This window comes from Dermochelys coriacea, chromosome 4 (assembly GCF_009764565.3).
Source record: "Dermochelys coriacea isolate rDerCor1 chromosome 4, rDerCor1.pri.v4, whole genome shotgun sequence".
NCBI lineage: Eukaryota > Metazoa > Chordata > Testudines > Dermochelyidae > Dermochelys > Dermochelys coriacea.
The window spans coordinates 101,304,558-101,320,216 of NC_050071.1; the positions used below are offsets into that span (position 1 = coordinate 101,304,558).

The following is a 15,659-nucleotide window of genomic DNA, read 5'->3' on the forward strand; positions in this document are numbered from 1 at the left end:
CTGTCTTGTGATCCCACAGTTATGAACATTAACTCCATATATCAAACTGTGTCAGAGATAGTTAAAATGACAAAGTTCCAGATAAACTTGTAAAGCATCAAAGAGAAAATGAAAAGTATTTTATTTGTATTGGGTCGTATCGGACGCTAGAAAAAATAATTGTTCCAGGCCCCACTCCTGCAATCTGATCCAAGCCAGAAGACCCTTGAATCTGTGTAGAAACAAGGGATTGCCTACACAGATCTTCCCATAGGATAGGGCACGTGGTTTGTTATTGTGTTTGGCCAACATTGGTCTTTTAAACTATTTTTAAAAATATTATGATGTCTGCTTTTAAACACTATTTTCTGTTAGCTAAAATCACATTTTTCATAGTGTTTTGTTATGTATAAAAGCTGACATTGAACAGTACGAGTCAAGACTGAATATTTTATGCTCTTTATCAGGCCAGTTTCTTCTCTTCTCTCAAAATGTCACAGTACAGCATCTGAAGGCTCTAAAACTGATCAGGTGTATGTTTAAAAAAATAATAAAAATCTGGACCTTACATGCTTTGATTTCTTAAGATCACTTTAATTACAAAACACATGCTGATGAATTCAGATTTTCTGACTTCTTAATGCATAATTGTATTCCAAATACACATTTGTTCTTCTAAATGTCTTTCAGTCTTCAATTAGCTTTAATAAACCACATCAAAGGTAAACTTCAGGAAATGCAAGAAACTTCCTTTCTCATCAAACCTGGCCCTTTGCAGTCTCATACATTCAGCTCAAATTGCCTGTGTACACGTAAGCCATATCTGATGTTGAAAAGAATAAATCAGCATTCTTTGTAATGTTAATTTTATATTTCCTTGTTCAGCTATTTTGTTATTTGTATTGCTGTAGTGCCCAGAAGGCTCACTCTTGGTTGGGGCCCTGTTGTGCTAGGTGATGAACAAATACAGTCTCTCACCTGAGGACCTTACAGTCTACTTTATGACTAAATGCAATGTTAGTATTAACAGAAGGAACTTGGTCTTTAAAGGGACTGCCAAATTTTCAAATTTATTTCCGAATTAAGTTACCCTTAAACTACAGCTCCACCAAAACTTTCTTCTAAGAGACTAAAGTTTTAAAAATAGGTCGCAAAGGGATAACTTCTTTTGATCAGAATATTATCAGTAAAGCAAGAACATGGCTGACACCTGTGCAGGTGAGACAATGCAATAAGGAAAAACAGAATAGTGCATTTAAATAAGCACCAAAAAGTTTGGGAATAAGGTTAAAACCACAAAAGTAAAGAAGAGATTGCCACACCCCATTCTATTGCAACATATTCAGTTCTCTAGATGTGGGTCCACCACCATCTCTAAGGCATAGTACGAACTGATTGTGATCTTTTACAAACAGATTATGAAACTTGAGTAAGAGATTTATTTAGATCCTCAAATCTCCAAAAGAAGTAGAGACAAGAGTGAAAAATGACTAGGGGTCAGATTCTCCCCAGGCAAAGTTAAGGAAACTCCATTACGTGGACATCACGGTTTCCTTGGTATTTATTTGCCAGGTCTCCAAGGTTTGCCTCCCACCCAAAGAGCAGGAGGTTCTGACTCCAAAGCCTGTGACTCTCCCATTATCTATGCGGTTCTGTGCCATTTACTTTTGCAGGACCTCCTGTGCTATTCCATCTGAGGGTATTTTTTGCAGTACAAGTTAATACTGTCCCTGTCATTGTTAATTTATTTCTCAAACCCCTTTGGGAGACAGGAATTGCTCCCAGCTGTGGAGCACAGCCCCGATGGAGCATCCCTAGAACAGCATTCTCTCCCTCCACCCCCGTTTTCATATCCTCTCTATATACAGGTGGCAGGAAAAATCTGTCCCAAATTAAATTACTCTATACTCTCTTTTTTTCTCCTCAAGTTTGCCTTAGCGTGAAAGCCTGTCTTGGAGACACTTATAGCCCAGTTCTCAGGCCTGGTCAAGCTGTGCTCCGCACAAGATCCAGGAGAGGCAAAAGTGGATTTATACCACAGAACTGCTTTAAATTACACCCAGCTCTCCACAGGCACCATTCTGCCAACTGGGGATCACTGGCCCACAGAGGCACTATGGACTTACTCTCTGTATCCAGTCCCCTACCCCACAATGCTGGAGCTAGTGAATGGGGGGCACAGAGCTGGTTATATGGTTTTAACCACTTGGAAACTGTCTCACACTGGGTCAGACTGTTATCAACTCAACAGACTCTGTTGTGTAAAATGCCTATCAATCACCTATTTATAGAAACAGAGAAACACAAGACCCCTTCTTTTCTTTTTTTTGTAATCACATACTGATGCTTATTGAACTTCAAGCATATGGAATCTTAGAACACAGCCGTGCATAATAGTGCAATGGAAAAAAGGCTGTGGAATGTGTGCTCATATTTTTCCTTCACCCATCCTCCCCTGCCCCAGTACCATATATGATTGGGAAACTGCATTTCATTGCACAGTGGCGCAATTATCATTTTCAGCATTAAAAATTTATAAATAACTTCTTATGCAACAAAGTTCCTGAAACAAGCCAATGGTGGTTTTAGAGTCAGTATGCTCTAAATACCACTGCACAAGTATATTGAACTTGTAACAACCCGTATGTGGGAAGTCTCAGAGAAAGTTTTGGAACAAGATGCCGAGGTTTCCATGCCCAAAGGTCAGGGGAATGAAAAAAGCAAAAGCACATAGAGATTTGCAACACCCAAGAGAGGAAAAACTTGTCTGAAGGAGCTCTTGAGCCCTCAGACAACTTCTGACATTGTGAGAGAAAGAAACCAAATACAAACTGTTGGGAATGTGGCTGGTGTTGTGGTAGATAAATATTGCCTTCTAGAGAGGAATAACGTTCAAGTAGTTAAGGCACTACCCTTGGATCTGGAAGATCTAAATTCGATCCCCTGTTCTGACAGATGCTTCCTGAATAGCCTTAGGCAAAGCACTAATTTCTCTAAAAAGAAAAAGGAGTACTTGTGGCACCTTAGAGACTAACAAATTTATTAGAGCATAAGCTTTCGTGAGCTACAGCTCACTTCATCGGATGCATTTGGTGGAAAAAAAAAACCTTTTTTTTTTTTTTTTTTTCCACCAAATGCATCCGATGAAGTGAGCTGTAGCTCACGAAAGCTTATGCTCTAATAAATTTGTTAGTCTCTAAGGTGCCACAAGTACTCCTTTTCTTTTTGCGAATACAGACTAACACGGCTGCTACTCTGAAACCACTAATTTCTCTGTACGTCAGTTCCTCATCTGTAAAATGGAGAACAGTTCTTCCCTCTCTAACAGCAGCATTTATGAGGATAGCTACACTATAGACTGTGAGATGTTCAGATACTATATTAATCATAGGCCTGTTTAACCTGTCTCAGGACATGTATAGGTCTTGATAAGCCAGCAGCATCAAAACTCTGATACTCAGCAATGGAAAATGTCAGTGGTTAAATCAGCAGCAAGTCTGTAAGCACTTTTTGTAACCTCAGTTCCACTATTCTGCATTTCTCATTTATATTTCTCAATTCTCAACAATAAGAGTAAGAGAACACCAAAGTTATGATGAATGTAGGCAACTTGGCTCTGAGATGAGGGTCATTGTAGCAATATGGAAACACACTGTGATATTTCAGATATCTGAATAGTGCTTATTTTTAAGGGTCAAAATCTTAGGCCCAGAATTTCTCCATGTCACCACCAGGCCACCCACTGATTCTGAATGTTGTTGACCCTTCTCTCTCAGTCGCATAACGCCTAAATAGCCACCCAACACAATGACCTCCTCATATACCATACATCTGCCAGAGAGCTGGGACGGAGGACTTCAGGAGGAGCAGGGCTTCCCCAGTGTCCTAGTGGGAGCAGGTTTCTCTGCAGCTGACAACTACGAATGCTGAATGAGCCACATAGCTTAACACATTCTCCTTGGCGCTAAGCCAGGGAATGAAGACAGAATTGGGCTGAAGATTTCCGCCATGTAGCAATCAGGGGTTGTTGACGGAAGGTTACACAACACAATTTCTTCCCCCATCCCCAAAATCATAGGCGATTAAATCCTGGCCCCATTGAAGCCCATGCAAAACTCCCACTGACTACCTGCACAGCTGCTCTGCCTGTATCTCCCCTCAGATAGAAGTACTCCAGGGATACTGCTATGTGCAGGGCACCGTGTAGGGGTCCTCTCAACATATGAACTGCACCATCAAATCCTCTTGCCATAGAATAGCTAGAAAACTAGCAGAAGTTCTCAAACTGCGGGTCAGAACCCCAAAATGGGTTGCGACCCCCCTTGAATGGGGTCGCCAGGGCTGGCTTAGACTTGCTGGGCCCTGGGGCTGAAGCCCAAGCCCCACTGCCCAGGGCAGAAGCCAAAGCCAAGTGGCAGGGCTCAGGTTGCAGGCCCCCTGTTTGGGGCTGAAGCCCTTGAGCTTCTGCTTTGGCCCCCCTACCCAAAGTGGTGAGGCTCAGGCTTTGGCCCTCCCTTCATCCAGGGCAGTGGGGCTCGGGAGGGCTCAGGCTTCTGTTCCCCCTCTGGGGGTCGTGAAGTAACTTTTGTTGTCATAAGGGGGTCATGAAACGCACCACCTCTCATGCACACTTTCAGACTTTGCCAGGATTTCACCCAGGAACCCCAACAACCTATTCTAATCTATTCTCCTTCTGCAAGAGCCCTACAAAGGTTATGGAAGCTGAGTAATGTCAGAGAAAGGGTCATAAGGTGCAGAGAATTCCCTGAGAAAAAGCGGGGACTCATGCATGAATCCCCCACTCTTTCCTTTGAACAGCTCCCAAGCACAGAGTAGCCTCAGGAAAAGCTGGCCCAGCATGGATCCTGTTTATTCTGTGGCAACTGATAACTGAACCCTGGCAGTCACATTACATAGCGCCATGTTTGGAGTCTATGCTCTAAAACCCAGGGTCACTCATTAAGAATTGTAGGCCTAAAAAATTGACCTACAAGTCCACATTGTTCTTAGTTTGTTTTTCTTTCTTTTCTGTGTTTTTTTTTAAACAAATGCCTCAGAATTTTGCCCCTCCCACCCAAAAATCAGTATCAACATCTTGCAATTTATGAGCAATCCTGCAAGAATAAACCAGTATGTGCTCATGATTTAGCAAGAAAAGGAATAGGGCCAGATTCAGCTGTGGGTTACTCTGAAGTGAATATGGAGTAACTCTACTGAAGCCAACAGAGTTTTGCTGGTTTTACACTGATGTAACCAAGAGTGCAGTCAGACTCAAAGGTTAAATCCCCGTAGGGTTATCAGAAACAATAGTATATAAAACAAATTGCTTTAAAAATTATTCCAACAAATACCTTGCTTAAGTTCTTTTAACAGAGAGATGCTTAGGGATACTGCTGACTTGGTGTCTAACGTCAAAATTAAATTGCATAATAATCTTCAATCATGAGGCTAAACCTACAACAAATACTTTAAAGTTATTGGGTCTTTGCTATCCTTTTTATAGCTAAATAATGTAGCTCTCACCAACTCTCACCCAGACTCTCTGTGCAGCCTGGCAGAGAGCTAAGTGTTGATTACCCGAAACCAGCGTATGTCAGCCTATAATCCCACTCAAATCAGATCACCTACAACTCACAACACAGTGTGCTGTACTTAATTTGATGCAACATTACGTGTGTAGTGTGAATGTCACGTACCATAGCACATTTAGAACACAGGGTTCCTACAAAGCCATTTGCCAGAGTAACCGCTTAGGCAATCTTTAAGATTAAAAAGTCAATAAACCTGCCAAAAAGGATAAAATTTCTGTGCACCAAAGATGACTAAAATAACAGGAATAAGTGTTTGCAATGTTGTCATAGCCATGTTGGTCCTGGGATCTTAGACAGACAGGGTAGCTGAGGTAATATCTTTTATCAGAACAAGTTCTGTTGGTGGCAGAGACAAGCTTTCGAGGTCAGCTCACCCGAGGAAGAGCTCTGTGTTACTTGAAAGCTTGTCCCTTCCACCAATAGAACCTGGTCCAATAAAAGATATTACCTCACCTACCATGTCTCTCAGAAATAAGTGTTCCATTTTTAAAATACACACAATAAATTTAGTTGCTCCCCATCTGTATCCACCATGGGGCAGATCCAGCAGAAGTGAACCAACAGGAATTTTGCCATTAACTTCAGTATGAGTAGAATCAGGCCCTATGCTGGAGTTACCATCCACTGGCTTTTCACAAGCATGGATTCAGTGGCCCCTTAGAGTATGTCTACACAGTAATTAAACACCTGTGGTTGGCTTATGTCAGATGACTCAGGCTCGCAGGGCTCAAGCTGTGGGGCTGTAAAATTGCAGTGTAAATGTTCAGATTTGGGCTGGAGCCCAAGCTCTAAGACCCTGTGAAGGTCCCAGAGTTATACTTGTGTAAAGCAGGTGTAACAGAGTGGTGAATCAGACTCGTTTCGTCTAGACGCGATAAATCGATCCCCGAACATGCTCCTGTCGACTCCGGAACTCCAGCTCGCGAGAGCTATTCGCGTAGCTGAAGTTGCATATCTTAGGCCAACACACTCCACTCCCCAACCAGTGTAGACCAGGGCTAATATAGAATTCCCCCTCGTTGGCTACAACACTTTTGGAGTTAAGAAATGGTCATCTATAATATTTAGAACTTCCAAGGATGTTTTAAGACTCGTAGCATGAAACCTCCAGCTTGTGTCACTCCAATTGCAGTCATCCATGATCATGGTGCTTCTTCCCTATACATTATAGATAGGTGCATAAGAAGGCGGTCATCCTTCTGATTGGTAGGTCTATAGCAGACACCAACTAATACACCATCTTATGCTTTGTCTGTTAGGACACAGATTCATAAACATTCAAGATATTTTTTCTTCCCTGACCCACCTTCAGTTCTCCCTTCCACTCCAACATATCTGCAACCAACATGGAGCATACCAACCAGACCCTCAGGCAGTCAAAGGTCAGCCTGTACAGTTGCTCTGACCGTGGCTCCCCCACATAGAAGTACTGCAGGGATTCTGCTGTGTGGAAGGCATTGTGTGGGGGTCCTCTCAAAGACTGAACTGCACCCATTACGAGTCAAATCTTCTTGCTGTAGAGCAGGAATTCTCAGTCTTTTTCTTTCTGAGCCGCTCCCCCCCAATAAAATATCCACGGCCCACCTGTGCCACAACAACTGTTTTTCTGCACATAAAAGCCAGGACCAGCAAGCAGGGCAACCCTGCAACACTAAATTGCTCAGGCTTTGGCTTCAGCCCCAGGTGGTGGGGCTTCAGCTTTCTGCCCTGGGCCCCACTGAGTCTAATGCCAGCCCTGCTTGGTAAACCTCCTGAAACCTGCTTGCGGCCCCCCGGCAGGCTTCAGATCCCTGGTTGAGAGCTGCTCCTGTAGAGTAGCTAGAAAACTAACATTATCCCAGACAGATACATCAGAGGAACAACTGGGACACCACCTCGCAGGCACACTTTCAGTCTCTGCAGAATGAAGACTGAGGGTGCACATCTCTGCCTTATTCAAAGATGCCCATCAGAATCCTGCTTGAATCAGTTGTAACATTTCTCTCCACAATAAAAGTGAATGATTCTATCCAATGTTTTTCATTAAAGGATTAACAGCCCTGATAAACACAAGCATGCCTTTCTATTGCCTATGGTGTTAGAATTATAGTTTGTTATGGTTTGTGGGTTTCCTTAACTTGTGCTCCTTCTAAGAATGGCAAACTGATTAGGGAGAAAAATAAGAACTGAAATTAACCTTTTCCCAAAGCTGAACTTTTGTGCATCTTTCATTTGTGCATACTTCTGCTTTTCCTGGTTCTGCAGGAACCACTGGAAATCTCACAGAAATGCTTTTCTCATAAGATGTCCAGCCTAGATTTTCAGACTGAAAAAATTTGGAGAGTTTGAATGAACAGCCAAACTTCAGTTCTTATCAGAAATGAACCTTCAAACATTCTGTTTCACTAACCCCAGAGAGTGGTGAGAAGGATTTTTCGTCACTGCATTGCCAAGTGGAATTTCTGACTGCCAATCAGATTGTTGGATGCCTGACTATCCGCAAAAAGAAAAGGAGGACTTGCATCCACTGAATGCATCCAACGAAGTGAGCTGTAGCTCACAAAAGCTTATGCTCAAATAAATTTGTTAGTCTCTAAGGTCCCACAAGTCCTCCTTTTCTTTTTGCTGACTATATCGTTCACTGATCACTTAAAATAAACACAACTCTGCTCTGAAGAACACATTTCTGGATAAGTTGGTCTCTGATGTATTGTATTGCACAGATTGTGCCTGATGCTTCTCTCACACTTATGTAAATCAAGAATATCATCATAGAACTTAATGGCTTTACAGAAGTCTAAAATTTGTTTAAGTAAAAGTATAATTGTGCCCAATTTATCCTACATCTAAGCCATCCTTAATACATCATTAGATCAATGACAGTAAAGTGACTATATTTCCATTTGCTACACATAACATCCATCAGATAAAATGAATGATTTTGATACACCAAAGAAAAATCATTGTAACGGGGTACAAAATCAATGTCTCCTAAACTGAAAATAAATGAGAAGCTTTACCACTACATTTATTTTCTATGAAAATCTTGCCAGTTACGTAGCAATAGGAGACCAATATCCTGTAACAATGCTCTATTAGCATGTCATCATCTGTCTCTCATTCAGTTATATCCAAAGTGGATTTAAATGTTCAAAAATGGTGACAGACTAGAAACAGCAACCACTAAAGTACTCCATTTACCCATGGAGAACAGCAGTACAGGTTTCCCCACCTTCACTTCAGTCCACCATACCTCTCCATCCATAAAATCCCAACTGGGGAAGGGAGGGAACCATATTAAAAAAAAAGGGGGGGGGGGATAGAAATTCTGCATTTCTGATGTAAATAATTTTCAGCAATAAAGGTGAGGAAGTATCACATTTGCGTGGAACATAAGCCACCTTGGGACCAAAACGAATGATCCATCAAAACGAGGGAATCTGGGCACTGTACCAACATACAAATCTACATTGTGTCCTAGAGGGAATATCTCCAGGAATTACAAAGCCCACTCAGTACCCAATCACTCTGCTGAGACTGCCATCAAGGTTACAACATGTGATGATGAACTGTGTGTTGTAGAACCCTGCCCATTAGAAATCAGACCGATATGTACGTCATCAACCAGAGGTGACTTTTAGTCTAGCAGCTTGGGAGTCACATTGTACTCTCCCATGGTTAACTTGCCGTCTGAGGACAAAGAGTTTAGGAAACTACAATAGTGCCTCCCTGTAGAATTTTCAGCTAATGGTCCTCTCAGAGTGATAGACGAATTACGTGGTGCAGCCTCCAAATCCTACAGAGTTCAGCGATTTGCATGGAATGGGGAGTTCTAGGCCCTTTGACCCTGTCCCTCCGTAAAGATGCTCTTGGCTCTGCTGCCCATATCTGTGCAAAAAGACCCTCTTAAGGCATGATTAAATGCAAACAGAACATAATACGGCGCAGGGCAGAAAGACTGTGCGTGCAGACATTTGCATGATTCTGAGTCAGGTCCCCAAGGGAGTTTGCCACATACAGTAGCTACTCCCTGATACTCTCCTCCATTTACCCCATACTTCATCCAGAGCAGCTAAGCCCTACCGTCATGGTGCTGCAACAGAAGTGATTCTTTAAGTGCCTAGGGAGTGATGGAACTCCACAATGGGTCATTGCTTCCATCTTGGGTAGGACATTTCTGAAGAAGGAAAGTGTGGCTACAAAATCTTAACACAGAATCATGGCATTATTTGGAATTATGTAGAGTTCATTACTTGGGAGAGTAGGATACAGAGCCTTTTACCCTCTAAATCTCTGGTTTAAATCCAGGCAAAATACAAAGGCACCCTTGCCCATTGGTCTGGATTTGAGTCAATGCTCCAAAAGCAAAAGGCTCTGCATCCCATTACCAAAATATTTTACCCCAGAATAGGAACAACATTCTTTCACAAGTGATCAAGCCTACATTCTGGTTCAGTATGCATATAAAAAAAAAAAAAGTGTTCAGCTAATAAAATCTGGTCCATTCAGAACACTGTTGCGGAGATACTTTCTCACTCTCTGTTGTTATGACTATGTTACCCTCTCCCTTCAACACCCTCCGCTGGCTGTCTCATTTCCATGCATTAAGTTCAAGCTTTCTATCACCACTTTCAAGGCCCTTCACAATTCTGCTCCTGTCTCTTACCACATTGTCCCCCACACACACCCTGTCAATTATACTAGTCTTTCTTATTTGCTTCTCCCACAGCCATCTTCCTGCCTTCTTCTGTCCAGGCTGCCCCAATATGTGGGACATGCTCCCTGAATTTATCTGTAAGGCCACTGCCCTCTCTGCCTTCAAATTCCACCTTTGGACTTGCTTCTTCCCTGATGTCCACAAGCAACTGGCCAATTAATTATGGATAAAGCAAGAGGTAGTGAGGTATATATAGTCGACATGTATTTGTTCATTTACGTGATTTTTTTAAAAAAAATACTTAATTTACTGCCCAGCAACAGCCTTACATTCAATTTTTTAAATTATCCTACATAAAGAAGAGAGTGACGTGGTTTCAGGAATGGTTTGGTAGTAGGATTGCCACCTTTCTAATTGCTGGCAACTGGACCCCCAAGGCCCCGCCCCTAGTCCGCCTCTTCCCCAGGCCCCTCCACCCCACCTCTTCACCCAAAGCCCCATCCCTTCCCTCCAGGCCCTGCCCCCATTGCTCAGTCCTCTCCCCACATCGTCACTCGCTAGATCATCTCAAGGAGTCTGCCTGTAGGTAGGAGGTGGCCCTGGCTGAGCAAGGGCTGGCACAGATTAACAGAATCATAGAAGATTAGGGTTGGAAGAGACCTCAGGAGGTCATCTAGTCCAACCCCTGCTCAAAGCAGGACCAACACCAGCTAAATCATCCCAGCCTGGGCTTTGTAAAGCTGGGCCTTAAAAACCTCTAAGGATGGAGATTCCACTACCTCCGTAGGTAACCCATTCCAGTGCTTCACCACCCTCTTAGTGAAATAGTTTTTCCTGATATCCAACCTAGACCTCCCCAATTGCAACTTGAGACCATTGTTCCTTGTTCTGTCATCTGCCACCACTGAGAACATCCGAGCTCCACCCTCTTTGGAACTCCCCTTCAGGTAGTTGAATGCCACTATCAAATCCCCCCTCACTCTTCTCTTCTGCAGACTAAACAAGCCCAGTTCCTTCAGCCTCTCCTCGTAAGTCATGTGCCCAATCCCCCTGATAATTTTCATTGCCCTCTGCTGGACTCTCTCCAATTTGTCCACATCCTTTCTGTAGTGGGGAGCCCAAAACTGGACCCAATCCTCCAGCTGTGGCCTCACCAGTGCCGAACAGAGGGAAATAATCACTTCCCTCCATTTGCTCCTACTAATGCAGCCCAATATGCCGTTGGCCTTCTTGGCAACAAGTGCACACTGCTGACTCATATCCAGCTTTTCATCCACTGTAATACCTAGGTCCTTTTCTGCAGAACTGCTGCTTAGCCAGCCAGTCAGTTCCCAGCCTTTAGCGATGCATAAGATTCTTCTGTGCTAAGTGAGGACTCTGCACTTGTCCTTGTTGAACCTCAGATTTCTTTTGGCCCAATCCTCCAGTTTGTCTAGGTCACTCTGAATTCTATCCCTATCCCCCAGCATATCTACCTCTTCTCCCAGCTTAGTGTCATACGCAAACTTGCTGAGGGTGCAATCTATCCCATCATCCAGATCATTAATAAAGAGGTTGAACAAAACCAGCCCCTGGACCGATCCCTGGGGCACTCCACTTGATACTGGCTGCCAACTAGACATCGAGCCATTGATCACTACTGGTTGAGCCTGACAATCTCAGCTTTCTATCCACCTTATAGTCCATTCATCCAATCCATACTTTTTTAAACTTGCTGGCAAGAATACTGTGGGAGACCGTATCAAAAGCTTTGCTAAAGTCAACTTATATCATGTCCACTGCTTTCCCCTATCCACAGAGCCAGTTATCTCATCATAGAAGGCAATCAGGTTGGTCAGGCATGACTTGCACTTGGTGAATCCATGTTGACTGTTCCTGATCACCTTCCTCTCCTCCAAGTGCTTCAAAATGGTTTCCTTGAGGACCTGCTCCATGACATTCCAGGGACTGAGGTGAGGCTGACCAGTCTGTAGTTCCCTGGGTTCTCCTTCGTTCCTTTTTTAAAGATGGGCACTATATTTATCTTTTTCAAATGACCCAGCATCTCCCCCAACCTGCGGTAACCAGATTTTTGGTTCAAATGTCATTTAGCATTGCCAGGTCCCCTTTTCAACTGGACTTTCCAGTCGAAAACCAGGCACCTGGCAACCCTAAGTAACACCTGGACTCAGAAGCCAAAAACTGGACCGTCTGGGTAAAATCCAGACAGCTGGCAACCCTATTTGATCGCACTTGTGAACTCATAACCGTATATTTTTGTTGTAATTCAAGACTGGTTTTTCAATCTAATTTGGGCAGGAGCCCTGTCTTAATGTGAATTCCATCTACATCAACCATAGTTTTTTCCAGATTCATCCACAGAGATGAAAGTGGTTGTGGACCTTGTATCTTATAACACTTTAATCAAAATAGATCAGATGTCTCTATCTAATTATTACAACATTTTGGAGAGAGTCTGAGGGGTGTGGGTAATGAAAAGTAACACTAAGAATAAGTAATGAAATTTACGGTAGCTGCAACCACTGTATTAAGAAGTTATATTTGACCCAATAGAGAGATTTAATTTGTCCAACGTAGCCAAAGTCTGCCTTAGTTTTTCACAAAGGTGAGATCATAACTTCTAAACTTTTATTCAGTAAGACTGGACTGGTAAATAAGTATATTAAATCCAATGTGAATTCAAGACCTGCTCTGTGGGGGGTTCGTATACAACAAGGTTTTAAATACCTCAGCTCTGTCACCAAGCTAATTTGGACTGTTGTCTGTCTTTCTGAATAACAAGCACAAATAGAAAAAAATATGCAGAACATTTTTTGTCCATCCTAGGAGCAACAGAAAGGAAGCTGACCGTGCCAACACAATCTAAATCTGGAAAACTGCTGTTTGATTCCTCAGAGCAAATGTTGCAGGCACTGAAAGGAGTCCTCTGGGACAAAATATCTAATGGACTGGAGCAAGAGACTGCTGAGTCACTCAGTCCACAGAAGTTAGACTTCTAATATTTGTTTCTTCTATAAGAAAACAAAATCGAGATGAGGCAATTCCAAATTAAAACAATAATGATCCTAGACAATGCTGTGCTCCCAATCTGGGTACCCTGCTGTCTCAATACATAGATCTCTCTCTCAGCTTGATAAGCATACACAACTTTCAATAATGTTAATGGGAGTTACATGCATGCATCACAGACAGAATAAATGGATGCTGTAAAGGAGAACAAACGGAGATAAGGCAATTCCAAATTAAAACAACAATGATCATAGACACTGGCATCCAAAATTTATGGACACAGTTGAAACTGTAAACCCAAATCTTTATATTTCCCCCTCTCTCTTATTTCAAATAGCTCCAGAGTCTGATCAAGCAAGTGGAAATAGTACTTTGCTTTTCACTCTGTTGTTGCAGAAGAAATTGTACTGGAGGTGATCAAAGTTGCTTATTAACCATGATCTTAACAAAACCGCAACCCATACATATTTAACAGCTTCTTTTTACTCTGTGCCAAGTCCTAAAACAGGGGTCTCAAACACACAGCCTGCAGGGGTTATTTTCTGCGGCCCTCCAGCTCCCGGCAGCCCCCCCAGCATTTACCTAGAATGGCTCTGGCCTGGCGCGCACTGGGGGGGCAGGGCAGGCTCCCTCCTTGCCCCACCCCCACGCCGCTCCGGGGGAGGGGAGCTACAGGGATCTGTGTGTTGCCCTGGAAGCTCCTCCAGGTACCTCACCCGAAGCTCCCATTGGCCGCGGTTCTCCATTCCCGGCCAATGGGAGCTTCAGGGAAAGTACCTGGAGGCGCAGTCAGGGCAACACACAGACCCCTGGGCCCCGCCCCAGGTCACAGCTGCTTCCTGGAGTGGTGTGGGGCAGGGCAGGCAGGCAGGGAGCCTGCCCTGCCCCCAGTGCGCACCAGGCCGGACCCGCCCCCCAAACCCCTCCTGCAGCCAAACCCCCTGCCCTGGGCCCCTTGCTGCAGCCGACACCACTCCTGCACCCCGACCCCCTGCCCTAAGCCCCCTGCGGCACCCTGCACCCCAACCCCCTGCCCTGAACTGCCTGCCACACCCTGACCCCCTGCCCCACCCTGCACCCCAACCCCCTGCCCTGAGCCCCTGCCGCACCCCACACACCTCCTACACCCCAACCCCCTGTTCTGAGCCACGTGCTGCACCCTGCACCCTCCTACACCCCAACCCCCTGCCCTGAGCTGCCTGCCACACCCTGACCTCCTGCTCCACCCTGCACCCCGACCTCCTGCCCTGAGCCCCCTGCCGCACCCTGCACCTCCTGGGGGCAGGGAGGGGGCAGAGTTGGGGTGGGGACTTCAAGGAAGGGGTTGGAATGGGGGCAGAGAAGGGGTGGGAAGAGGCTGGGCAGGCGCGGGGCTTCACGGAAGGGTGGAGTGGGGGCGGGGCCAGGGCAGTGCGGGGTGGGGTGGTCAGTGGTTCAGCTCTTGAGCCAATGTATTAGTACTCATGTGGCCCTCATGGTCATTTGAGTTTGAGACCCCTGTCCTAAAACATCTACTCCCCATCCTGTACTGAAATTCATCTCATCGAGAGGCCCATTTTTAATTTGACAGTATTTTCTCACTTAAGTGCTTGTGATTTAAGTCCTATTTGGCTGTTAGTTTACTTAGCTGCCTTTTTATCTTGGGGGAATTTAATTAAAGCTGTGTCCAGGCATCATGAGTTTGGTGTTATACGCTGACTTGCTCCAGAGCAGGTAGCTGTAAGTAAATAAATCAATCCGATAAGCTGTACACATGCAAACAGTCCCTGTGAGGTGCTTCAGTGGGGCTACTCTCATGAGTAAGGCATAAAGGATTTGGCCCAATGTGAGTTCCGCCTCCAATATTAATAACTACAACTTATACTTCAATGGTGCCGCTGCTTTGCCCACTAAACATTACTGGTCCCCTGCAGAAATCTAATGTCCAGTTTTACTCACCTTACTCATGTGAGGATGTGGCTTTAGCAGATTACTCATTTGAATCAGGAGAGCAGAATTGGATGCCTATTTTTAGCACTACAGCCTTCTCAGAGGGAACACAAGCTACTCATATAATGTAGAATTAGAGAAGGTCCAGGGCAGTTTATGGGTGAAATCCTAGCCCCGCTGACTTCAATAGAAAAACTCCCACTGACTTCAATGGGGCCAGGATTTCAGCCCGTATCACTAGCTTACTGTAAACTAAGCCCTGATCCTGCAAAGATTTACATGTGCCTAACTTCACACAGTAAAACTGAGAGAGTGTAAAGTTCAGCCCATGTGTTAAGTCTTTGCAAGACTGAGGCCTTACTTGGAAAAAAGAGTTTCAAGAACTCACTCTCACAGATCTTGGGAGACAGGCCAGTCCTTGCTTACAGACAGCCCCCCAATCTGAAGCAAATACTCACCAGCAACCACACACCACACAACAGAACCACTAACACAGGAACCTATCCTTGCAACAA

The 15,659-nt window shown here is 44.3% G+C and overlaps 1 protein-coding gene across 4 annotated transcripts in view; it reads right to left on the reverse strand.

The window, feature by feature from the left end:
* The window catches only part of TBC1D1 (TBC1 domain family member 1), a 193,722-nt gene that overhangs the window by 162,845 nt on the left and 15,218 nt on the right, over nt 1–15,659 (reverse strand). The gene's annotated exons all lie outside the window — the stretch shown is intronic.